The sequence below is a fragment of the Prosopis cineraria genome, unplaced genomic scaffold (genome assembly GCF_029017545.1).
Source record: "Prosopis cineraria cultivar Desert tree isolate PC_DT_omini unplaced genomic scaffold, ASM2901754v1 PC12, whole genome shotgun sequence".
NCBI classification, from domain to species: Eukaryota; Viridiplantae; Streptophyta; class Magnoliopsida; order Fabales; family Fabaceae; genus Prosopis; species Prosopis cineraria.
The window spans coordinates 20538136-20565554 of NW_026555343.1; the positions used below are offsets into that span (position 1 = coordinate 20538136).

Below are 27419 nucleotides of genomic sequence, written 5' to 3' on the forward strand. Positions count from 1 at the left end.
AGACACTTGGATGCAAAAGTCAGTTTTTAAAGAAATTTTCAACCATCCAGATACCCAAAACTCATAACTTATACGATTAACCCATTGTGAGGCTTGAACCAAGTTCAATGGACCAAAATACACTTGAGTGACTAATCAAACAGACAAAAACATACTAAATACAAAATTTGGCCACTTAATGGCCATTTTATCTAATATGGCCAAAACACACAATCAACACTACATGCACTATTTGGCTTCTATTGCCATATAATGCATTATAATTACATTGTCACCATATAGATAAAACATTCCTTGCACTTGTATTAGTATTTTAGCCCATCACCACAAAAATTCTCACATATTCACATCACATACCATATTGGGCTAAAATACAAAACAACATAGTATGAAATAAGTGCAACCAATCAAAATGATATGCATTCCTAGTTGGCAACATATAATATCATTCATATAAGTTTATGTACATGACTCAAAATGAAATTGGGTTTTACAATGAGAATGTAGCAAGTATACTAGCCCTTGCCCGATTCCCTCCCTGGCTCAGTCTCATTGGTAGAACCTATAAAATGATAACCTCGAGGTGAGATAAAAATCTCAGTAACTAAGATAATCTACATTATTGATTAACAAGCCAAGTTATAAACAAGTATTAAAATAAGTAACATAATCACATCATATAAGATCACCATAAATTGCATGCATGATCCTTAACCATCCGATCTTCCAATACTCCCAACTGAACCAGTAGGCTATTTCATAAAACCAAACCACATGTATGGCTCCCAAGCTCACCATCTATGGTAGGACTACCCAACCAAGGTGTCTTAAACCACTTCTGGACTACTGGTTCCCCCTGTTACAAGTAATTGGGGTGTCGTTACTCTAACACCGCATCTTACGGATGCTAAGGAGCATAGTCTCCAACTTCGTACCCTTTTGGGTACTAAGGAGAGTAAGTCTCCAACACCGCACCCATTTTCGAGCACTAAGGAGAGTAAATGCTACACTTGGCATCCCGAGATGCCAGCAATGCCATATGGACTTAATCTTTACTATCTCTACTAGGGTGACCTCCCACCCTCTACTATGCCACATTTCACTACATATCTTCACTTGACCATGCATAAACAACTTTCGAAACAGATATAACAAAATCTTACCATTTATTTCAAAAATATAGAATCTCACAAAGCAATACCCCACTCATTTTCTAAAATAGTTAACCTTTAAAGAATTTATACATATATACTCAACAATTTATAAAAAATCAACCTGAGAATAACTTATATAAGGTAATAAATAATGAAAATTATCTAGTTACCTCAACTCTTTTGTTACTAAAAGGGTTACCCGTGGTACTAATTCTCTTCTTGTGTCAAGGTAAGTCTTCCCACTCCATAATTTACATCAACAAGTACTATATGTTAATTTTCAATTAACACAAGCACTATTAGCTAATAATAACCTTCCAATTCTCCCACTTCTCACTCATGTTCTCAATAAAGAGGCTTGTTAAGATTAGAATTTATTCATACAATCTCTTTAAGCCTCCTTCTACTCTATCACAATGTAAAACTTAATATCTCAACTTATCACACTTCAACACCCTATGATCAAGTTAGGGCTTGATCCAAAATTCACCAAACAAGAAAGTAGCTTCCTATTACCACATATCCAAGATTAATAAGCCTAAATTAAACCTTTAGAGTCAATAGAAACCTTTAAAACATTGACTCATGGCTTAATCCAATCAAACTAAATTCTCACTCTTCTAAATCCCATAAAAAATGAGATGAAATGGTAGAGGAGAAGGGTAGGAAACTTACTCAAGAGTTTGAAAGTTTAATTTGTCTTTAAAATCCTCTTAAAATGATGCCCTAGTAGTGCCCAAAGTTTCCCCCTTCATGCTCTAGGTTTTCCACCCTAAAACCTATCAATTTATGATGATTTGTGAAATTTTAAGTTGCCTGCTGTGCTGTGCACCATAGCACATGCAATACAAGCTGTAGCTCATGACGCAGCAAGTAACAAGTAGATTTTTCTTCCCCCAATACCTCCCGACTTGATTTAACTTTCATCCTAACTCAATTTAGAGCCAAATATGACCCAAAAATCCAATTAGCAACCTAAAAACATAATTAAATAAATTAATCATATTTTTAACTAATTTATCCCTTAATTAATCAACTTTTCTAGATTTGAAGTTTTAAGATGTTACAAATTATGTATGGGTGAGCATTAGTGATTATTGAAATCCAAGGGTAACCTTTTGTTTGACAAAAGGATTGAGGTAACTAAATAACTTTCCCTATTTGATTATCAATTGTAACTATTCGAAAGTATGAATATTATTACATGAAAAGGTTTTAGAATAAGCATATTTACTAAGTGAATGTTAAATGCTTGAAAATGATTTCTAGAGAATTGACTTTATGAATGCATGCTTTGAGGATATATGTGCATATGTGTATATATATGTATATATGGTTTTAAATGTTTATGGGAATGTGGTTGATATGAAAGCATGATCATAGGTATGGGAGTTCACTCGTAGGGAGAAGTAATGAAAGACTATATGGCATTATTTTCCTTAGTACCCAACAGGGTGCGGTGTTGGAACATCATATCTCCTTAGTACCTATTAAAGTATAGTATTGGAGATTATCTCCTTAGTACTTATTGAGGTGCAGTGTTAGAGATTTGGGCCTCTTAGCATCTATGATGCGGTGGTAGAGTCAATGACACCCCATTATGTATATTAAGGGAAACCATAATCTAAAAGTGAGATAGAATGCCTTTGGCCAAGTGATTCTACCACTGAATGTGTGCTCAGGGCTAATGAGAGTGTGTATTTGTCTAAGGTGAGCCTATGGTTTTGATTCGGAGGTTTAGATGGTAGATCATGCTAAAAGTGGTGAAATGCTATATTGATATTCTTTGAAGTGAAATCTGTGTTAAATGCTATGTTTAATTATATACCATACAATACTTATTTATGGTTGTATGTGATAATTGATAGTAAAAATTTTATCTTACCCCGTGGTTACATTTTTACGTGTCACAGTAGTGAGCTAGACAAAGGGAAAGAGTCAATATCAGTATAGTCATGCTATTGTTGTGAAATCTTTGAATTAGTGTAATGAACACTGTTCTTTTTTATTATTGTATGAGAGTTGCCATAGGCATTTCATGCATGTTTATAGATGTGAATTGTTGAGATTGTAGTGATTTTGTAAATCTTATCCTATATGTGTAAGTATATGGTGAAATGAGAAATATCGACTATGATTTAGTTGTGATTATATTGTGAATACATTAGTGATGAGTATATGGTAAATGAAATGAATTATTGCCCAAATACTATATTGTGGTAATATTTTAGAAAAGTTTATATTTGTGAAAATGGGTAGTTGAGTAGCCAAATTTTTATGTGTGTTGTATATGATATCAAATGTCGTCAATTAGGTGTAATATATTCTTTTGGACTTGGTTCAAGGCCCAAAATGGTCTACTGAGACAATGTGAACAATTCGAGCACGTGGGTGTGCTAAACTTTTATATAAACTAGCTTTTTACCCCTGAGTGTCTAGAATTTGATTGGATCATTAGATCATGTCCAAACCTATCTCATTGTATAGCTTATGAGATGACTTTGATCGGACATCATATGCAAAAATGGCATATGTCGGAAGTTTGTAACATCCTGATTTTCTAATCCTCTAATTAGGAGTGAGTTAATAATTAGTAAATGATTAAAAATTTAGATAATTACTTAGTTATTTAACTCATTAGGATGTTTAATGAGTAGATATGAGTGTAAGAATCGTGACTCAAAGCAAAGCGTGTGCGCGCAGTGATAGGGGTGAACTTTTAACTTTATTTCCTTGTTTTGAAAGCGTGCATGTGTAAATGCCCTAAGAGAGGAGTGAATTGGGCTAATTGAAAATTTGAATAAAATGTAGTAATAATAAGTGAGATGAAGGAATAAAATCACCAATCACGAGAGTTAGATGAGCAAAGCTTGACATGACTATTTATCTTGGTTCGACTCTTACCACTTGAGTTTATGTCTAGTCCCTAGGAACCTCATGAGATTTCCAACTATATTACCAAGATTAATCTGGGATCTTGGTTGCCTCAATACATAAATAGAGTTCTCAATAAGTCTAAAACTCTCCCCCTTATAAAGGTAATGATAAATCCCCCTAAGCTCCTTGAGCTTAAGTTCCTATGTTTTGAAAATGTAAAATAGGGATAAGTAGACCAAGTTCAAGAATGAACTACTACTGCTTTTAAACTCTCTTTTAGAGTAGATGTATAATTAATAAAGCTCTCTAAAAAAATGATATATATAAAAGGTAGGTAAACTTTGATGCTCAAATAAATGTAGAATGTTTTTGTTATTCTCGTTGTTCCTCTCCTTCTTAGATTTCACAAAAGAGTCTATTTATAGTTTAGGATCATAAATGATCTGTTAGACTCATAAATTTTTCTATTGGAGGTTGCTTGTGATCTTTTTCTTTTTTTCTTTGTGTTTCCTTAGATATCTAAGCTTCTCTGAGGTTCTCTAGTAGATTAGGAAATGGAATAGTGCATTACGGCAGAGACTTCCTCTTTCATACAGTAATGGCTAAAAACATTAAATGCTTCTGACAAAAGTGAATAAAGCTTATATGTTTTGGTATAATAGAAAACAAGCTCAGCGACTAAATCAAACATGAGCAACCAAAATAACTTCAAGAAAATAATTGTGTTTAAATATCATTTGAAAATGATATAAAACGAACACAATTGATTTTGGATGAAAAGAAAGATTAAAAGATGAGTTCAAATGACCTTTGAAAGAGAAACAAAAAATAGAGCATAAAGGTTCATAGTTGTACTAGTGTTACTATATTCTAGCATTGGTGTTACGATGATGAGCAGACACAGAAGGAAGGTCATAGCACAGATGTTATCCTCATTGTACCAGTGTACTCCAATGCATAAAAGATGAAGCTTTTTGATATCTTTTGGAAGAATTAGAATATTTCAGAAAAGATTATTTATCACCGATGTTAAAATGAAATAATACCAAAGTAACATATCAAACACATCTCTTCGTAGGACAGAATAAAGGATAGTACCAGTGTTGAGGTGTTAGCACAAGTGTTGCACAAACTTGAACAAACTTAATACAGGTGCTAACCAAGTAACACAAGTGTTGTCTTAATTCAATTAAAGATAAATGAAGTATAAGATCGATGTTGAAAAGATAGTACTAGTACAAGGAAAAAGATTAAATCAGAGAGACTCAATTGCATAAGTTTAAAGGGATAACATTAGTGTTATAATAGGTAAGACCTATGGTATAAGAAACATGAAACAATAGAATAGTGAAGATAACAAAGGTAACACTGACTTCCAGTATCGTGTTATCAACACTTGAAAATATTTTTGAAAAATACAACTTTAAGCACAAGGATTATAGTTAAGTGAAATATTTAACCAATAAGATATCATACCTTATGTTACATATAGGCTCTTACTTAATTAGATTTAACGTTAAGCCAATTAACTTGGTTTTAGTTAAGAAAGCTTGAAATGCACAAAACTTCTCTTTATTTTATAATAATCAAAACTAGAGTTCAACAGTATAGACTCTAATGGATGCTTATATTATCTTCCACTATGCTATACTTTATTTTACATTGAGTTAGTTAAGAATTTTGATGATTTTCAAAATGAGTCTTGGGCCTAAACTTTTCAAACAAAGTATTTGAATACAGTTTGGTTTTATTATTGTGGTGATTAGGTTAACATCTCTTAATATCAGGTGGATATTGAGAAAGGTTACAAAGTTTGCCCTATGAATTGTCAAATGATAGTAGAAAAAAATGTCATATGGGCCACGACGCATTGCATGTCGAGTCACGGTGCATGGCATAGAGCAGGGCTACTCATGGTTCTATGCCCCATAATTTGACCTTATTTCTTATGTGTTCATACATGCAATGAGTGTGATGAATGCATATGTTTTTTTTTTATATAATAAGGATTTTGATGATTTTGAAAATCAAGTCGAGTCTCAAGCTTTCCAAACAAATATTTTGAGTACAGTTTGGTTTCAAAACATGGCAATTTGGTTAACTCCTCCTAGTGTCAAGTGGATATTGGGAGAGGTTACACTTAAAAGCATGCCATTTACATAAAAAAAAGTGTAAGCCCACACATGCATCAAAGTGACTTAGCCCAAGTGCAAGACAACAAGTCAACTTAAAACTTTGACTTTCCAAAGTTGAGAACTTATAAAATTAATTACTCTCAATTTAGAATGAATTTGAAAAATCATGGGCTTAAAATAGATTATATTATATTGTATTATATTATATTTTATTAGTTTTAAATTTAATTTTACATAATAGATTAAATTTAATAACTAATATGATATAAAAAGATATCATATCAGTTATATATTTTGAATTTATGAGATAAATTCAAATTAAATATGACATTATAGATTAAATTTATGAGCTAAATTTAATTAATATATTCATTGGCTCAAGATATTATTTTTGAAATAATTGTGATTGTTTTCTAAAATTCAAAAGAAAGGCAAAAACCCTAATATATATATATATATTGTAGAAAAGGGACGTGCTTCACAAGAGTTGATTGAGAGTCAAAAAAGTCCTAACAGCAAAACACAGTAAGAGCCACGAAAGCACCCTAGAGAAAAGTAAAGTTTGATGTTTAAGAAAATGGATGGATGTTTCAAGTGCTAACACACCATTCGGATTGGAGATCTATTCATATGGATACCAATAAAGCTAAGGGAGCTAATCTTGTTGTCAACTCCTGAGATCCAAACATTTGAAGGAAGGAATAAAGTTTGACATCTAAAAGGTAATTTTCTATCTACCTTGACTTAAGCGAGTTCGATCAATCCGTGATTGTGATTAGGGATTTAATTTTTTTTCTTCTGCTGGGCCTCCCTAATCTAATAAGGTTACCATTTTCGTTGAACTTCTCAAGTCAATTCAACTCTTATAAGCAATGATCGAATGCTCAATCTACATAACGCAATGTCCCTCAGTCAGTTCTTAATACTCAATATAGGCACTACTTTGGTTAAACTAAATCCCTTAACATAAAAAAAAATCATTAAACTAGGGCCTCTTGAGTTTAGCTAACCCATTCTCTATAATCATATGCCCTTCAAGCCACTCCAACGATGATAACACCCTCCTAACTCACTTGTTTACCAGTTTTCTCTATTTTCAACCTAATAACTCAGGTTAATTTTAAGCGTATACCCTTATTGAACTTTAAGACCAGTCAAAAAACTTTAGTTTCTTACAAAAAATCCCTTTTTAAACTCTTTTCCTTAGATTTTAACTCCTAAAAAATCCCTAATTCAATCTTTATACTAACCAAGCTTATAGAAATTAGGGCAAAAATGTAGCATAGGGCAGTACGAAACTTACTCGATAAGTCACTGGCCGAAGCAAACTCCTAATCATCGAGTAATTGATGCCCTATTAGAGAAACCTTCTTCTCACCCCTTAGTTGCATTTTCCCATCCTTTCTCCTTTAATTTCATGAGTTTAGTATGTTAGTTTTATAGCAAATTTTGTGAACATACCACAGCACGTGCAAAATGAGGCTAATCTCATTAGTGTTTACATGTTACGTCCTAAATCACTATTCTTCCATTTGATCTTGTAACAACACCAACCAATTAGCACTACATATTAATCCCCCATCTAAAACCATAATCAATTCATTAATTACTAATTTGCCCTTGATTAGAAACTAGTTTTCTTGGATTGAAATTTAGTATATTACAATTCTCCCCTCATTTAAAGGAATTTTGTCCCTAAAATTGATGCACAATCATAACTCACCAAATAGAAACAAATGAGGATACTTCTTCCTCATACTCTCCTTTATCTCCTACATCACATTACTAGAAGCCATTCCTCGCTAAAATACTTTTACCAATTAGATAGTCTTGTTACGTAAGTGCTTCTCCTTAACATCTACTATTTGATCTAGTTCAGCTTAGTAAGTGAGATTCTCTTAAGCTCTACTTCATCTAGTTCGATCATATGCAATGGATCCAGTTGATACTTTTTCAATTATGACACGTGAAATATGCCATGTACCCTAGATAATGGTAGGGTAAAGCAATTCGATATGCTTCAAGACCCACTCTATCCATGATTTGATATGGTCCTATATAACAAGGTGACAACTTCTTAACATGTATGGATCTACAATACTAGTCATTAGAGAAGCTATAAGAAATATTTAGTCCTTGACTTTAAATTATAATGGTTGACACTGTCTATCTGTATAATGCTTCTGCTGGCTTTAGGTAGTAAGATGCTTTTGTTGAATAACTCTAATCTTCTCTATGGTTTAATTTGTAAATTTTTGGACCAATCATCCTCTTTTCAATCAACTCAACCTAGCATAAGGGTGATCTATACATCTTCCTAAATAATGCTTCGTAGGGTGCCATTTGTATACTTGAATGGAAACTATTATTGTAGGCAAATTCAGCTAAAGGTAAATGGCTGTCCTAGGTGCCTTTCTACTCAAGGGCACATAATCATAGCATATCATCTAGAGTCTATATCATGTACTCAGTCTACCCATCAGTCTATAGGTGGTAAGAAGTACTGAATCTCAATTCAGTATCCATAGCTCTTTATAGCACCCCCAAAAACTTAAAGTAATCCAAGGATCTCGATCTAATACAATATTCTTAAGCACACCATGCAATCTTACAACCTCTTTTACATACACCATTGCAAATTTTCTCACATCATAAGTAGTCTTAATCGGCAAAATGTATGTCAACTTCATCAAATGATCTACAACAACCTATATAGAGTCATATCTAGACTGACTCCTCAATAACCTAGATATGAAGTCCATTAATGTGTTGTCCCGCTTTTACTGGGGAATCTTTAAAGGTTAAAGTATCCTTGCCAATCTTTGATGGTCGATCTTCACTTTCTGACATGTAAGACACTAACTTACAAACTTAGTAACATCCTACTTTATACCTTTCTACTACTAATGCTTTTTCTTAGATAGAGGCATAGCGTAAGATTAAAATTTTAAAAGTTTCTATACTGATATGGACCAAATGAGCTCGTTTAAGTAAAGGTGGATAGAAGAGTTACATTTTAATTCTTTAAAGTTAGCGCACGTTCTCTTCAAGAGTTTGGATCTCAAGAGCTAACAAACATAGATCTGCTCCCTCTACCAGTATCCACACGAACAACTCTCTAACTCAAATAGCGTGCTAGTGCTCTCAGCGTCCATTCTTCTTTGAACGTTAATTTTCCTTTCTATACGGTGTTTCGTGGTTCTCAAAGTATTTTTACCATCAGAACTTTTCTAACTCTCTCATCCTTCATAAAGGACATCCCTATCTATATATGGTATATAGATAAGGGTTTTCATCTTCTACTTAAAAGCCCACGAAAATTTAATTAAATTTATCTCATAAATTTAATCCATAATATCATACATATAAATTCAAATTATAAAACCAACACGATATTCTCTTATATCATGTTAATTATTAAATTTAATCTATCATATAAAATTAAATTTAAAACTAACATAATATAATATAATATAATATAATATAATATAATATAATATATATCACATATACATACCATATTATATATATACGAACATATACATACATATATATTTCAATATATATATATTATATTATCTATATTTAACTTTATATATCATATACATATATCATATATATACATCTGATATATACACATATATGGATATATATATATATATATATTTTAAATATATATATAATTATATTTTGAATTTTATATTTCATATAAATATATATAAATATTTATTAAATAAATATTCAAATATATATATATATATATATATATAATTCATTCATCCTATATTACATTCATTGAATCTAGACATATTCTAGATTCAATGAACTTGGACATTATAGCTTGAGTTGGGCTATTCTTGTGTGCGACCTTGTAGGCCCATATGAAATTGGCAGTAGGCTAATTACGCTATTGGCCAACAAGTTACAAGCGGCCTTTAGCAAGACATTATAACTACCCAATTCACATGGGGATCGATGATCCGATGTAACATGCAACCATATCACATCCCTTTTGGCACGCAATATTTCGGTCAAGCATGAGATATGAAATTGTCCTTCTCCTTTACTTGACCATTACTTTCTTAATCTTTGAGTTGATTGATAGTAGCAATGGAAAACCCTTTCCATTGTAGTATGAGCATACATTTTCTCAGTCTTACTCATCGAGGGGCCCAGTAATATCTCTCACATAATGTGAGGGACAAATTTCATCTTGACCACTCATATCCCTCTGCATGAATATCATTAAACTCAATCACAGCCTTTATGATCACCCAATCAAAGGTGACTTTTGACTATGTCAAAGTTCAATGGTCATCATGTAGGAATTCATGATGATCTCAGGTCAAAGTGCTTAATGATATAGTTACATATGAGATAAGCTTATGACTTGTACCATACAACTTTCTCATAGTGGGCTAATCCAGCACCTTGTACTCTTTCAAGTGCCTATGACTTTAATTTGTATCTCTATAATTAATTAAAGTCATATTAGTCTTGTTTCATCTATGATCCCTCAAAGATGACCGACCAGGGACATTTAGGACAATCACTATAGTTTTTCTAAGGATACAGTTATCATATTGAACATACAATTGTTATCATAAAAAAAGAGAAATTCACTAAATGACAATGTGTATAGTATAATGATTAGCCCTAGGGCACAATTTCTAACACTTTTTCATATCATGATACATCTTAGTCACACCAAGATATATCATATACTTGCTCTGATGAGCTTCTTCCAAAAGTTTCCTTCTAATCCTTCATTTGTAGGCACACATATCCTGTCCTTATATAAATGAACCTGTCATCATTAAACCAGAATAGAATAATTCGACCCTCTTTAATATCTTCCTGAACACTTGATAAAAACTTGTCTTTTAACTAAGCTTTTCCTATCTCTTTCCAAAACTCATTGGAAATCACCATTGAGTGAATTGCATTTAGAGAATAATTTGATGCTTTAAGTTACACCTCCAATAAAGACAACAACAATTGGTATTCATAAACCATTAACCTAGCCATATGTAGTAGTTTTTAACTCAATGCATCTACCATTACATTGACTTTCCCTGGATGGTACATAAACTTAAAGTTATAATCCTTTAAGAATTCCATCCATCATCACTGCCACATATTAAATTCTTTTTAATCCACAAGATACTTCAACTCTTGTGATCATTGCACATATTAAACTCTGTACTATAATGGTAGTGTCACTAAATTTTGAGAGCAAATATTATAGCTGCTAATTCTAGGTCATACATTAGATAACTCTCCTCATGAGGTCATAATTGTCTGGATACATATGCCATTACTAGGTCTCCTTACATCAACACGCATCCTAAGCCTTTTAGGGAAGCATTCATATAAACCTTATAAGGTAACTGTAGATTAGGAATAATAAATACTGGTGCCAACGTTAACTTCTCCTTAAGTTTCATGAAAGTGGCTTCATACTTGTCATCCTAAAGGAAAGGCTGATCCTTTCTCATTAACCAAGTTAAAGGAATAACAATATGTGAAAATTCCTGAATAAACCTTTAATAATAACTAGCCAAACCCAGAATACTTTGCACCTCAGTGACTGAACCCGGCTATTCCTATTGTAACACTGTGTCCACTTTATAAGGATATACTAAGATATCCTCAACTGACACTATGTGTCTAAGAAATCGTACCTCTTGTAGTTAGAATTCACATTTACTTAACCTAGCATACAAGTGGTTATCTCTCAAAATCCTCAATACAGTCCTCAAATGCCTCGCATACTCTTCTTTGTCCTTAGAATATATTTATATATTGACTAGGACATGACAATAAACTGATCTAAGAATGGATGGAATATGTAGTTCATATAATCCATGAAAACTACAAGCGCATTTGTCAATCGAATGGTATCACTAAGAACTTAAAGTGATCATATCGAGTATGAAATGCCATCTTAGGAACATCCTCTACATTCATCCTTAATTGATGGCATCTAGATTGCAAATCAATCTTAGAAAACATTATAGCTCCTACCAAATCTAGCAAAACATCAATCTTTGGGAGTAAATACTTATTGTTCACTGTCACCTTATTTAGTTGCTTATAATCAATACATAACCACAGGTTGCCATCCTTCTCCTTTACAAATAGGACTAGTAAACCCAAGGGAACATACTAGGGTATATAAACCCCTTCTCTAACAACTCCTTGAGTTTCTTCTTAAGTTCTATCAATTTTGTAGGAGCCATTCAATATGGCTTTTAAAATAGGCTCGATACCAGGTACCAAAATTGATGGAAAACTGCAGTTCCCGCTTTAGTTGTAAACTTGAAATCTCATATACAAATACCTTTGAATACTCACTCACAACTTGAATTTTATCAACATTATTGCTACCACTACCTTTTACTACTAAGAAATCTGTATAAGCTTGATAACCTTTTAGAAACTAAACTTTCAACTTGTACTACTAACAATAACCTTAGCTAACTTGTAGTTATGGTAGAAGTCACGGTAGGCATCATATGAACTAGTAATAACACCATTTTTCTAGCAAAATCTAAAGCAGCATTATTCCCTACTAACCAGTCCATTCCAATGATGACATCCAATCCTTGCATAGCGATCAAGATCAAACCAACAACAAAAGTCTTTCCCCTAAAGCACAACTATACCCCTTTACACACCTTACTGGTCTTTTCTAGTAAACCAAATGGCGTAGACATCTTAACTATGTAAGGTAATTTATGCACAAGAAATTCCAACTTCTTTACACAATCATATGATATAAAGGAATGAGTAGCTCTAGAATCAAATAGAGCCTTAACTTTTTGCTTTCAAATAAAAATTATACATGTAACTAGATTTGCTGCTACTTGAGCCTCCTCCCGAGAAACCATGTACTCTTAACCTGATACTATTAATTACTACTTAAAAGCTCCTTCTTGGTTTCTAGGGCAATCCTTCACAAAACGGCCTATATCACCACATATGTAACAAGCCCAACGCCTTCCAATATGATTCCTCCCACAATTTACAAAAACAGGTAAGTGTGTAGTGCTCATATGAGATGCAAGAGCAGTAGTAGTCTGACTCAGTAGTTATAGAGTTCTAGAATCTTTAGCCTCATCAATTCTCCTGCCCTAGTCAATCACTCTTTAAGACTATGATCCTATATTAAAAACCCTCTTGTATGAGGATCCACTAGTACTAGAATTATTCTCCTTTAATATCTCTCTGTCAGGCCTAATAGAGTAAAGATCACCTATAGCTATCTCTTCTCTTCTTAAAATCATCCACTCAGCCCTGCCTTACATCTATATGGAGTCGGTTACATGTTTCTTTATAAGTAGCCTCTCTTAGTAAGGCTATTTGTCTTTTATACTCCAGTCACATCTTTTCAATCAACCTCTTAGCGTTTCACTTATTATCATCCCACTCATGCAGATAAGTTATAAACTTTGAAAGATGATTGAACTTCTTCATAAAAGCCTCTTTATCCATTTCTCCTTAATGAAAAGCATAGAGCCTAACTTCTTTCTCATCTCAAAATGCCGCAAGGAAATTATAGTCAAAGAATCTTTCCTTGAACTACTCTTAACTAAGTTGACTAATCAGAAGGCCTTATAGAATGCCATTAATGTTTGGTATCTTCTAATAAGCTATAATGTGCCCAACACCACCTTATGCTTAGAGGAACACGAAGTGACTTCAAAGATTATCTCCATACTCTCAATATAGTTTTATGCATCTCCCTCCTTCATGATCCTATTAAAGGTTGTGGATTCAGCAACCGGGAAGTCCCTTAAACTTAATCCATAAGAATCTCTTAGTCTTCCCTACTAGTCTCTAGCCTACTTCTTAATGCTTTAAAGGTTGCTGGCCTACTCAACTATACCTCAAGATATCACTTAATCTCCATTCTTGCTTTAAATTCATGTTTATCCTCTTGCTTTGGCCTCAACTCCTAGTGATCCTTATTACAGTTTAAGGCATCACTGCCAACTATGCTTTGCTAAATGTCTAGCATCACTTCTAGCATCCGTGCTATTATCAAGTTATTTCCTTAAGGTTATTCCTGTGGCACCTCTAGATTTTGCTCATCTTGGGCACTCTAACCCTGTGTGCATTGTGCATTTCTACCACACCCCCTTATAGCTATTGTAGTGCAATTGTAGCTTTACATGCCTTTCTCCCCTCTTAAAGAGTAAAGTCAAATTGTAAAGGCTAAAAAGAGAGTAATGAATGTATAAAAGTTGCTAACTAATGTGATGTAATGCACAAATAGATAAAAACAAAATAAAACTAATACCAAATTGTAAAGTCCTTTAATTCATCCTGACTTTACCATTCCAGACACCCAATAACAACAAATTTTAAAGTTATAGTCTTTAATTTGTTTTCAAAAAGAGGGATCCTGACTTCATAAAAAATATATATACTAATAATAGGGCTAACGAAAGCGTAACTCATGCCCATCAAACAACTAAAATAAATAATTAATTCACTTAAATAGGGCCATGTACCACGGCATGCACTACCATGCTTTACAGCATATGGTATAAAGCGGCATGCTCTGGTTCTATATCATGCACTATGGCTAACACTCCTACATCATATGCCACGGCCTATGTATCAAATTTAGCTATAACAATAGAATTTCTAATATGAACTTCTACCGCGTGTCATTTTCATATTCGACATTCGATTAGAGTGATTCAAGCATCCAGATAAAGCTTATAACATAATCTATCTAATGAGATAAGTTTGGACATGATCCAACGGTCCAATCTAAAGTTGGATACCCAAGTGTAAAAAGTCACTTTTCTTTCATAATATAGTACCCTAAGTCATACCGACCTATGTCATGCATTCATGCATTTAAATAACTAAAGTATACGTTATGTTTAATCTATTATTCATTTATTCAACTATGGCTTACTTTGTAATAATAAATATGGATTTCTCTGTTATTGAGATTGTTGTCTCACCCATTTCTTTTTAATATTTTCAAGTCCAGGCAAAGGATCCAGTAGTGGATGTGAAAAAAAGCAAGGCTAGGGGTTGTTTGTGGATTCTAAAGAACTACAACCCCTTTTTTTTAGCAAATCTATTGTAACGTATTTTGGATTAGGGTGCCAGTAAGATGTGATTATATATACATGTGTGAATATGTGTGGATTGTATGCCCTTATATGAATTTTTGGCTGCTTATGGACTTATGACTAGGAAACTTAGTTATGGTGTGAGGTTTTGATAAATTCATTTAGTAGAACAAGTTTCCATTATAAGAAAATGTTTATTTTAATATGTATATGAATATATGTGATTCTACAAACAAATACAAAGTGGTTGCATTGCGAATGTGTGTTATGGGCAAACATACACCTTGGATAAAGAAAGTGGGTGCGTAGGCCCCAAAGGGATCTCTAAGCTAAGTGAAAATATTTAGTATGTGTATTCATATGTGTATATGGTATTTGGAATGATTTTTGGCCACTCTTGTGTGATTTGTGAATTTTATGGGTTTATGGTCCATTTTGAAAAATAGCATTTGGGTGGTCAAATTTTAATATAAGAGATTTTTTTCATCATTTAAATGTCCTATCAAGTACTCTTAGTCCTATTTGATGTGTCCAAAGTGTTTCCATAGGTTTGTGACCATTAGGATGAGATTTGGACAATTTTGAAAATAGTTTTTACCAAAAAGCTATACTTTTGCATCCGGGTGTTTAAAATTCAATCCAACCATTGAATTTTCTTGAAATTTGGCTTACAAGTAAAATTTTTATAATTTTCATATGGGCTTTTGAATCACCTTGATCAAATATCTGATAGGAAATTAGTCGCTTATCCTCAAAATTACACTAAAGCTAACCCTAATGCAATATAGGGCCAACCCTAGGTCATCTCCCAAGGAATGGTTTTAAGTCTAATTGGAAGTTATCTAGTGAAATAAATCAACCAAAGTTTGTAGGAATTTAGTTACCTAGCTAATTACCTAATGTACAAGTAATTAAAATGCTAGTGAAAGTGAGTGAAATGAACTTCCCTTTTCACAATAATGGAACCCTAGAGATTAGTTGATTTTGGACTCATTATCTTCTCATGATTAGGCTAAGTTTAGCTTCCCTTTCCTCTTGACTAAAGTTGTCATGACTTAAGAAAATTATCCTAAGCCAATTAACCTAATTAGCTAACCTCCCTAGGTCTTAGATTAAAGTCCCTAGTTCAATTAACCAATTGGTGAAGACATTAGCCAAGTAATTCACTCAAAATCCTCTCTCAACAGCCATGGTCAAACACATAAATTGAGCAACCACAAGATTATGTCAAGCTACTCAACAACACAAGCATTAACACCACAAGATTATGCAATATTAACACAAGAAATTCACTAATTGAAAAACACAAGATTATGTGCCAAACAAAGAGTGGCAAAATTTAGTCATGGCTGTCCAAGGGAGAAATAAAATGAAACAATCCTCTCTCTTTACATCAACATCAAATTCAAATTAGAATTTATAAGCTAAGATGATTAAACCCTATATTAAGAAATCTAACCATCTAGTAAAAAGAGAAGAGGATAGGAAACAAAAGAACTTAGCCAATTTGAAGCTCAAGACTCATCCTCCATCTTCATCTCTCTAGGATTCCATAAAGAAACTTGGCCAATCTTCATCTTCAAGAACCCTAGTGATTGCTTGTGAAGGCCAAACTCCATAGCTCTTGAATGATGGAAATGAGCTTCAATCCTTGTGAAAATGGAAGGGATGGAACGAAAATGAAGAGAGGAGAAGAATGGTATGAGTTTTGTGGAGGTTTGGTGCCTGAAAATGGAGGTTAGGGTGCTGGAAATTGAAGAACAAAAGAGAGAAAATGAAGAACACTATGAACAAGAGAGAGAGAATGTGGAAGATGAATGAGATATGTGTTGGATCCCATTTAGGACTTAAAATAAGGAAAAAGAAATTAAAATGTAAATGGGAGCCTTGTCACACTTGCAAGGTGGCAACTTCCTATTGGTTTGTAGATGATTCCAATGTGTGCTTAATTTCTCATGTGTCATCCACATCATTTTAGCTGATTTAATCCCTCAAAATAATCATAATTCACGTGCAAAACATCAGCCATTGACCTCAAGGAGTGTTGACCTCAATTGCCAAATTGATGCACAAGTCACATGCCACCTATGTCACATAAATCACATAATTCAATTAAATAGCATATGATATAATAAAATCTAATTTATGTCCAGAATTAAATTCATATTTAGAAGGGAGAATTTATTAAATTAACCAAGTTTCAGGCTGCACAAAATTATATAAAAATTTTCACACAAAGGCAAACCAAAAACTAGGACAAACTAAGACACTTAAGAAAGTGTTGACTTTTTTTATTTAATTACTCCCAAACTAAAATGAATTTTAAAAATATAATTTCACCATTCATCAACTGGACATAAAATGTACTTTTTCAATTTTTCTTGTACATTTTCTCAAAAGTTCATTTTTTGGACCAAAATGCCCCTAGTGCACTGATCTTAGAAACTTAGGCAAAGTTCCAAATCTAATGCAATGTGTGCACTTGAAGGTCATAAATCATTAATAAAATGGTCCTAATTGACAAATAAAAGTGGGTAACAAATGTGTTCTATCAATATCACACAGAGAAATGGTGTACTCTGAAAGTTGATATGGAGGTGCTATCATGATAGCTATTTAATGCTGTCATGACAGCAAAGTTGCTGAAGTTGCGACATCCACAAATTCCAATCTGTCCATTAGATCTTTTCAAAATTTGGTATGCTAGTAATAATCTTTAAAAGTAATGTGTGGGCTTTAAAATCACTCTGATCAGAGGTCGGAAGATGAAATCGTGCACTCCAAATATTGGTCCAAAAGTGTTATCATGACAACAACTTTGTCTAATCTTGTAAAGTTTTCAAATTCTAATCTGACTGTTAGATTGTTTTGAAATTTGGTACACTACTAGTAATTATTAAAATTGACATGTGAGCTTTAAAATCACTTCGCTCGGAGGTCAAACGGCAGAGTGATGCCTCTCAAAAGTTGGCCTGGGAGAGTTGTCATGACAATAGCTTTTTACTCTAGTTTTGCCTAGCTTGCTTCCGTGATATAGGTAGAACCTATAAATTTTTTTAAAGGTTTCAAATGTTTATTTTGTGATGGTGTATTTTTTTTAGATTTATATGATTTGTTTCCTAAGTTGGTTTTAGGATGAACTCTTTAACCACACTTAATTTATTTGAATTGTGTAATTTTTGGATAATATTCAGGGCAAATGTTGCATTATAAGCCTATGACAAGTTCTAAAATGAAACATTCTTACCATGCAAAGTGTGGTTTTTCCCTTAAATTATTTTTACATTAACTCTAAGAGAAGACAAAGCAAATAAACCTATTAAAGTTGTGTCTTCTCTGGTTGTTCATGCTCTTGAGATTTTGTCACTTAAACAAATAAACATTGATATGCACATGCAATAAAACCCTTTATCTTGGTTTTGTAATCATCAAAATACATGGTTGACACTCTCTCTTCCCTTCATACTCTAGTTATACTTCTTCATTCCTCTAGTGGTGAATTAGCGAGAGTGAGATTTTTTAAGCTAGGCTCCATTATAAGATATTTCTAATGTGATTTGATGTTTTCTAAGACTAAGTAAGTATCCTATACATTTTTCTATTTTCATTTTTCCATTTGGTTTTTAATTTTTGATAGTGAAAAATGTAAATGTGCTCAAGAAGGAGGTGAATTGGGCTAATTAAAATTTTAAAAAATAATGCTTAAATTAAATGAGATAAGGGAAAGAACAATATCACCAAATATATTGGGAGTGAGAGAAAGAGAAATGCATGAGTATTTATCCAAGTTCAACTCCAACCACTCGAGCCTACATCTAGTCCCTAATCTTCACTTGAGATTTTCTACATTAACTTCACCAAGATTAATCTGAGCCCTTGATTGTCTCAATATAATCTCAAACAATAAGTCTAAATTACTTTGCTTTACAAAGGTAATGATTAACCATACTTCTTCTTGAGCTTAAGTCTTCTGTTATTAGGTATGAAAAATAGAAACCAACAAAATAAGTTCACAAAGTGAACTACTACAATGAATATTCTCTCAAAGAGTTTATTTTCAATCAAAGAAATGCAATAATAATAAATGAAATAATAGAAAGTTGGTAAGAAATAAATAAGGTAGTTCGCATAATAACTAGTACAAAATAGGCTATTTAAATCTCCTTTTCTAAACTACTTCCTATACAAAAGGTTTAGAAAGTGGAGGTGATGGTATTTTTATAAATGAATTAATTGACTCTTCTAAGTCTATCTTTATAAATGATTCTATTTATAGTTGAAGTTAATGATAGATCCCTTAGACTTATTAAGTTAGCTATTACTTATTAAATTAGCTATTAGAGGGTAGTTCACACAATTAACTCTTTTGAGTCCATCTTCATAAATGACTTTATTTATAGTTGAAGTAAATGATAGAATCATTAGACTCATTAAATTAGCCATTATAGTTGAAGTTAATGATAGATCTATAAGACTTATTGAGTTTCTTTATAAATGAAGGTGTTGCATAGTGTTTTATGATAGAGTTTATTGCTCAAGGTAATAAAGGAAATAAAAGGCATGCATTGAATTCTCTGACAAAAGTTAGGTGAAAGGAATACCAGTAAAGTAAATGCAATATAGGTAGTATAGAATTAAAACATGATGAAATCTTACCCAATATGTGTTTAGGATAATGTAAGATCAATAAGAGGACTTACATAACTCTTAAAAGTGGATAGAAAAGATTAAATCAAGGACATGAAGCTTTATAAAATTTAGTTGAGAAATAGAGCTTCATAATTCATAGGCATAATACCTATAGTAAAGTAATAGTACCAATAGTATCTTTGCAAAACCCATTACTTCATAAAGCTATCAACACGAGAAGTGGATGAATAATACCAAAGGTAAAGAACTAATATTAACAGTGTTGAAACACTATAGATAGAGTCCAGAAGTTATGAACAAGGAATAATAGGGAAAGTGTCTGGTCAATATGGGTAGTGATAGTAATAGTCATGACTCCGTGATACTAGGTATGTTATGCAACTAAAGAATAGGTGACTCTAAGAAGAATATTGGTAAAATGGGGTTAATTACCCAAGTGATGTTTGCTCTTAAGAAAGCTTAATATTAATAGAGAGACCTTATTACCTATGTAATAGGACACAAAAGGATTTAAGCCTTGAAAAAGAGTATAGGTATTATTAAGAACACTATCTATAAAGAAGAGAGTAAACTAAAGGATTAAAACACAAGGGATTCATGTCAGTATTGGTAATATCCACACAATAACTATAGTGACACTTAGAAAGAAAAAAGAAATTAAGGCTTAGTAGCACATTTATACCTTAAATTCCCTTTCTTAAATAATTATATACTTGTTAAACAAAATATTTTCTAATTTTTATTATCAAAACCAGGATTCAACATAAGAATTATGGTTTCTATAATTTCAAATTTTGTATTATTTTTATGAATTAATTTGAGTTTAAATATTTTAATGTAGTTTGATTCACTACTACAGATATAATAAAATATGATGAGGCTTATTGAACGGTTATATGATAAACCATCCAATAAGCCTATGTGAAAATGAATATTAGATGGTTTTGTTAGCAACCATCCAATATTTTCTAATATATTAGACGGTTATCCTTACAACCAATATAAGATTTGAATTTTGAATTTTTGATTAATTTTTTATTCTTGCTCAGATATTGAACGGTTATTGTGTATAACCGTCTAATATGTTGGATGTATATTGGACGGTTAAATGGATAATCATCTAATATACATTTTACTTATTTACTTCCCTTCCTATTTTCAGATCAGATTTCATCAGTTTCGATGTTCCATCTCCGCGCACCTGAATTATAAGGTTGTAGAGTGGATAATTGACCCTTGCAAATTGCCAAGGTTGCAAGGTCGAATTATAAGGACATTATGCGAACTTGAAATATATTTCCCACCTGCATTTTTCGACATAATGATTTACCTTATTATTCACTTAGTTAAGGAGGTAGAAATTTATGGCCCGACTTATTTAAGATGGATGTACCCAATTGAACATAACATGAAAGTACTAAAAGGATATGTAAACCTGAGGGTTGCATTGTTGAAAGGTACATTAGTAAAGAGGCTATACAGTTCTGTCAAGAGTACTTGAGAGATGGAAAATATGTTGGAATCCTGGTAGATAAGCATATGGAAAGAGAAGATAGGGAGGGAATGAAGGGGATCAAATTAGTCATTATTTCAGAAGCACATTGGGAGCAAGCACACCTTTATGTATTGCACAACTCTAAAGAGGTTGATGAGTATGCAAATAAGCATAAGTCCAATATTAGGAAGGACAATCCTCGAAGAACAGAAACTTGGTATGAGAAAGAACATAATAAGCATTTTACAGGTTGGCTAAAAAAGCATGTTTTTGACAAGTATAATTCCGATCGTAATTCTGTTTCTAAAAGAGTAAAATGGTTGGCTAGAGGTCCAAACATACAAGTTATTTCTTATACTAGCTATGTAATCAATGGATACACATTCTACACTAAAGAGCTAGATGATCGGAGCATAATGCAAAATAATGGTGTAACTCTTGTAGCTAAAGCGATGCATATTTCAAGTGTTAAGGACAAAAATCCTATATATGCATCAATGTCATAGTTTGGAGTCATTGAACACATTTGGGAGTTGGACTACGTCAAATTTAAAGTTCTAATCTTTAATTGTAACTAGGTTGACTATAAAAATGACCTTCAAATTGATGTATCATCTAGGTTCATATAGGTGAATCTTACAAGGCATGGAAATAAAGATGAGCCTTTTATTTTGGCATCACAGGCTAAATAAGTGTTCTATGTTCTAGATCTGCAAAACATAATTGGTCCATTATTTTATTGTCAAATAAGGCAATAGGAGAGATGATTGATGTTGTTGAGGATGATCCATTTGTAGGGATACGCTTGAAAGCAATTTCATTGAAGATGGTGCCAATTACGTAAGACATGATCACAATAAAGGTATCTGAATTTCAAAGAGGGGAAAAAGAATTAAAGAGAAGATTAAGAAATTACATTGGGCTATCAAGGTAGAAAAAGTTCAAAAGAAGTCAAAGAAAAGGAAAGGATCGACTTAATTTTATAGTGACCAATTTTCTTGCAACTTGTGTTTTATTTGTGCCTTGTGTGTTTTAATTTTCTTAATTATTATTTGTTCCTTATGTGTTTTAATTTTCTTAATTACTATTTATGTTTTATCTTCTAACTATTTTTTACTTATATAACAAATAAATGGCTCCCAAAATGCCACCCAAGAGACCTGGTGATTTGACTAATAATTTATTGGATAATCCTCCAAATGTCACCAATACATCCCCTGACCAGCTGACTGATCCACCAATTGACCCGCCAATGGGTGATCATCCCTTTACATTCACCAGTCAGCCTATGGCTATAAATACTCAAGAAACTGTAGCTATATCAATTAGAAAAGGCTTCGTATTGATGGGTGAGGTGAATAGAAGACGGTTGGTTAGATAGAAATATTCTCTTCAATGGAATCCGAAGGGTCAACTAATTAGGACCAACAAGCATAAATTTACTAGCTATATCGGAGCTGTGACCAGAGGGCATTTAGGCTTATCAATTAATAGTTAGACAATTTTCCATAACATCCCAATTCTCCTCCTCCTCACTTATATTCTCAACAAATAAACTTGTCACAATTACAATTTTCTCACACTATGCCTTCAAGTCTTACTCTAACTTTATCACAACATAACACTTGACATCTCAACTTGTCATACCTCAAAACCCTATAATCAAGCTAGGGCTTGATCCAATTTTCACCAAACAACAATTTAACTTTATATTACCACTTATCTAAGGTGAAGAAACTTAAATCAACCCTTTAGAGTTAATAGAAACCTTTCAAACATAGACTTATAGCTTAATCTACTGAAAGCAAATTTTCTCACTTTTAAATCCCAAGAAAATGAGATGAAAAGGTAGAGGAGAAGGGTAGGAAACTTACTCAAGAGTTTCAAGGCCCAATTTATCTTTAAAATCCTCTCAAAATGATGCCCTAGTAGTGTCTAAAGTTTTCCCCTTCATGTTCTAGGTTTCCCATCATAAAAACTGACTTTTTTTATTTTCAAAATTTTAATCTGTTTGTTGTACTGTGCACTGCAATGCACGCTGCACAAGCTGTGGCACACAATACAATGAGAGAAATGTCAATTTTGCTCCCTCTGGTATAACCCGACTTGATCCGACTTCCATCTTAACCCAATTTAGAGCTAAATATAACTCAAGAAGCCAATTAGCAACCTAAAAACATATTTAAATTAATTAACCATCTTTTTAACTAATTTATCCCTTAATTATTCAATTTTTTTTAGATTTGAAGTTTTTAGATGTTATAGTAGAAATGATTCCTTTGAAGACTAATTGCTTGACAGTTTAAATTACTTCTGAATTGGAAATTTTTGCAATCATTATGTTTAGTTGTTTTGAAAAAAAATATCTTGAAGACTAGATTTGATTCAAGTGCGGGGCTGTGATAACTTCCTATTTTGTGCTATAATTGACATGTTGTTGGTTTTATTTTAGGAGTCATCAATAGAAAAGAGAAATATTTTCTTGCTTTTATAAAGAAAAATTAACTAAATGCCTCATGTGAATTTATTGTAACATTTTTAAGGAAATTATTTAAAATGATAAAAATTGAAGTAAACAAATATTATACTAATATTTATTAATTGTGAATAGGTGAGGCATGTCAACATCAAAGTAAGAAAGAGAAAGGAGACAAGAAAAAAGTGCTTTTCAATCTTTCAAAATTGCTTACCGGTGCCACAGGACCACTGAAGGAGTGCCATGGCACCAGACGAAAATAGAAAGGCACAGTTTCATTTTTTATGGGAAATTAACCTAGATAACTTGTCTTTTTGGGTTGGAGGAGGCACCTTTCAGCTGTTGCAACTAGAAAAAACACTAGAAGAGCAAGAAGAGGAGTCTTGGAAGCTTGGGATCAAGAAGAAGTGGAGCAAATCTTCATTTTACCTCAGTTTTTCAGTGTTCTCTCTTCTTCTTTTCCTTTATGTTGATAGATTTGAATTTTGTCTGTGCTACTAAAGTTTTCATTTCATCTATGTGTAGCTAAATCTTTTTGTTCTAAAGGACTATGAACTTATTTATGTAAATAACCTTGGATTAACCATTTAGTTGTTGAGAAATGAAGTTTTAATTACTTGTTCTTGAGCTATTTTGTTCTTGCTTAGTGATTGGCCACACTAGGTGAGATTTGGGCATTTGGGTTGAACCGTGGAAAAGGATACTCAAATTAGACCTTGAGAATTAGTAGCATAGGATTAGTTTACCTAATTTGCCATTAGAATAGGAATGTATCTAATGGACCTAGGTAATCCTTATAGGTTAGGGTCTCTAATGCAATTAACTAATTAAGATAATAAATTTCTTTAATTGAATTAATTAGGATCTGTAGTAATCCGAAGATACTTTGGATTAAGTTAGATTCCTAGATTACCAAAACTAAATTTTAAGACAATTAATGTGGTAATGAGAGGGTTAGGAAGCAAATAAAGGATTAGGACTCTAGAACACTCTTCTTATGGTTGACTTTAGTTGTTTGTGGATTAAAAGTTATTTTAATTAATCACTTTTAATATTTCCATTTTAATTGTTCTAAAATCAATATCTAGTTTTATTAGCTTAACGTGAATGAATTTGGAAATTTAATGCCATCGTCATTTTAATTAATTCCTTGAGGGATCGACCTTAATTTACCACTAGCTTTAATTGTGATCTGTACACTTGTGGTGTCTATTAATTTTTATGAGCATTACTTCCGGCGTGCACCTATTTCCCATACAACGTTTGATCAGAGTGATTTAAGTGCCCACACCAGGCTCACCTCATAAGCTACCTAATAAGATAAGTTTGGATATGATCTAACGGTTCAATCAAAATTTAGACACCTGTGTGCAAAATGCCACTTTTTCTAAAAATTTTATGCACCTAAGGACCTATTACACCTGATTGACCACAGTATAACACAAATATACACATATATCAAAATTTGATCCCTTAACATCCAATTTCCACATTTATGAAGTTTTCACAATTTGTTACAATTTGGCCTACTTGGCATTTTCTCAACACCTATTCATCTATATCTACATTCATAACATATACACAACTCAATCTTAGTTCTAAATTATTCATTTCATCATAATTTCACATATAGGCTAAGATTCACCAAAATTCACAACATTTACCACAAATCTCAACATTTTCTCTATTTCACTACTTAAAACATGCATGCAATCCCTATGGCAACTTATATACACAAAATTCATACTAGATTAGTTTATTACACAAACTCTAAGTTTACATGGCTTTAACAACTCTAAGTCAGTTCTGACTCTTTTCCTTTGCTCTAATTACTACTTTGTCTTGTAAAATATAACTATGGGGATGAGATAAAAATCTCTGTAATAGAATAACTCACTCTTATTGACTATGACATGAAACTATATGAAAGTAAAGCATAGTACCTAGTCAAAACATAACATATATTATACTCTTCACTTTAAATCACATTCACATATATAATTTCACCATATTCACCACTTTTCACCTCTTTTTCACATATACAATATATAGCATGATCACTACCAATCAAACTTCTAATCACCTAAACAGGAAACCATAGGTTCACCTTAGACAAATGTATACTCTCATTGGCCATGAGCTCACCTTTAGTGGTAGAATCACCTAGCTAAAGGTGTTCTATCTCATTTAGACTATGGTTTCTCCCAATACATATAATGGGGTGTCGGTGACTCTAACACCATGTCACACAGACACTAATGAGTCTAAATCTCTAACACCGTACCTTAATAGGCATTAAGGAGATCATCTCTAACACTACAACTCAAAGGCACTAAGGAGGTATCATTCTCTAACACCATACCCCGTTGGGCACTAACGAAAATATACCATATGGTCTTATCACACCACTCCACACAAATGAACTCTCACCCTTATGATCATACTTTTGAACCATTCATGGGTTCTTTATTCATACATATATCCTCAATACATAGCATATATTTCTATAAAATATAAAATCACATATTCTTACTCATTTATTTGATCAAAAACCATTTTCATGCAATATTTATGTAATGCTTTGAAACATGTTTAGTTTAAAATAATTTCATGTAATAGATAGCATACTCACATATAGTTACAATAAACAGCCAACCAGAGAAAGTTATTCAGTTACCTCAACCCTTTTGTTACTATAAAGGTTACCCATGAATTTCAATTACCACAATAGCTCATTACAAGCTTCCTTTCTTAACTTACATGAACAATATGCCAATCTAAACCCATTTGGCACAATTTAGTCATTTGGTCTAATTTGACTAAAAGTACATATAATTACTACTTATGACTACATATAGTCATTGATCCTTGTCTATTTATCATTTCTAAGTCCATTACTACTCGATTACTACTTTACATCACCTCAACCAGTCTCATTTTATACAAACATGATTATCACCCTAAAATCTCATTAAATTAAGGCCAAATAGAGCCTACTGGTTCAAAACTCTATCATTCAACTCTAAATCAGTCACAAAGCTCTAATTTAACTCTTGAGAACCTTTTTATGACCATTGGGTAAGATTCAAACCCTTAAAATTTTACTAATTCAATTTCTCTATAACTCATATTTAGAGAAATTTAGGTAGAATACAAGGTAAGAGTTATATGTAACTTACCGCTAAGTTACTGTTTAGAATCACCTTTTACAGCTCTGAAATAGCTTGCCCTAACACACCCTTCACTTTTCTCTTCTCCCTTACATGTGTTACCAATTTCTCCCTTCTGAAATTTTTGAAATTCCACAACTTAAGAAGTCACTTTTTAGTCTAAGCGTCGCAATGCATGTAGCATAAGCCGTGGCGTGTGGCACAATGAGAATAATTTTCACCACACATACTTGCTTTGACCTGAAACACAATCCTTCCACTTGCATCTGTTCATTTAACATCCCAATGAGTCAAATTATCACATAATCATCCAAATCTCTAATCCCATACTAATTACCATTTTACACCTAATTAACAGCTAATC

General features: G+C 32.5%; 1 protein-coding gene across 2 annotated transcripts in view; it reads right to left on the reverse strand.

Annotated features, from left to right (window-relative positions):
* Positions 1 to 16848: 16848 nt before the first annotated feature.
* Positions 16849 to 27419, reverse strand: part of LOC129288646 (hydroquinone glucosyltransferase-like) — a 38258-nt gene continuing 27687 nt past the window's right edge. The window contains exons 2-3 of one of the 2 annotated variants that reach the window (XR_008588041.1): positions 27065 to 27321; positions 16849 to 17349 (exon numbers count right to left, since the gene is read on the reverse strand). The gene's annotated coding sequence lies outside the window, so the exon portion shown is untranslated. The remainder of the gene's footprint in view (positions 17350 to 27064; positions 27322 to 27419) is intronic. The other variant, XM_054925325.1, reaches the window with a different exon arrangement.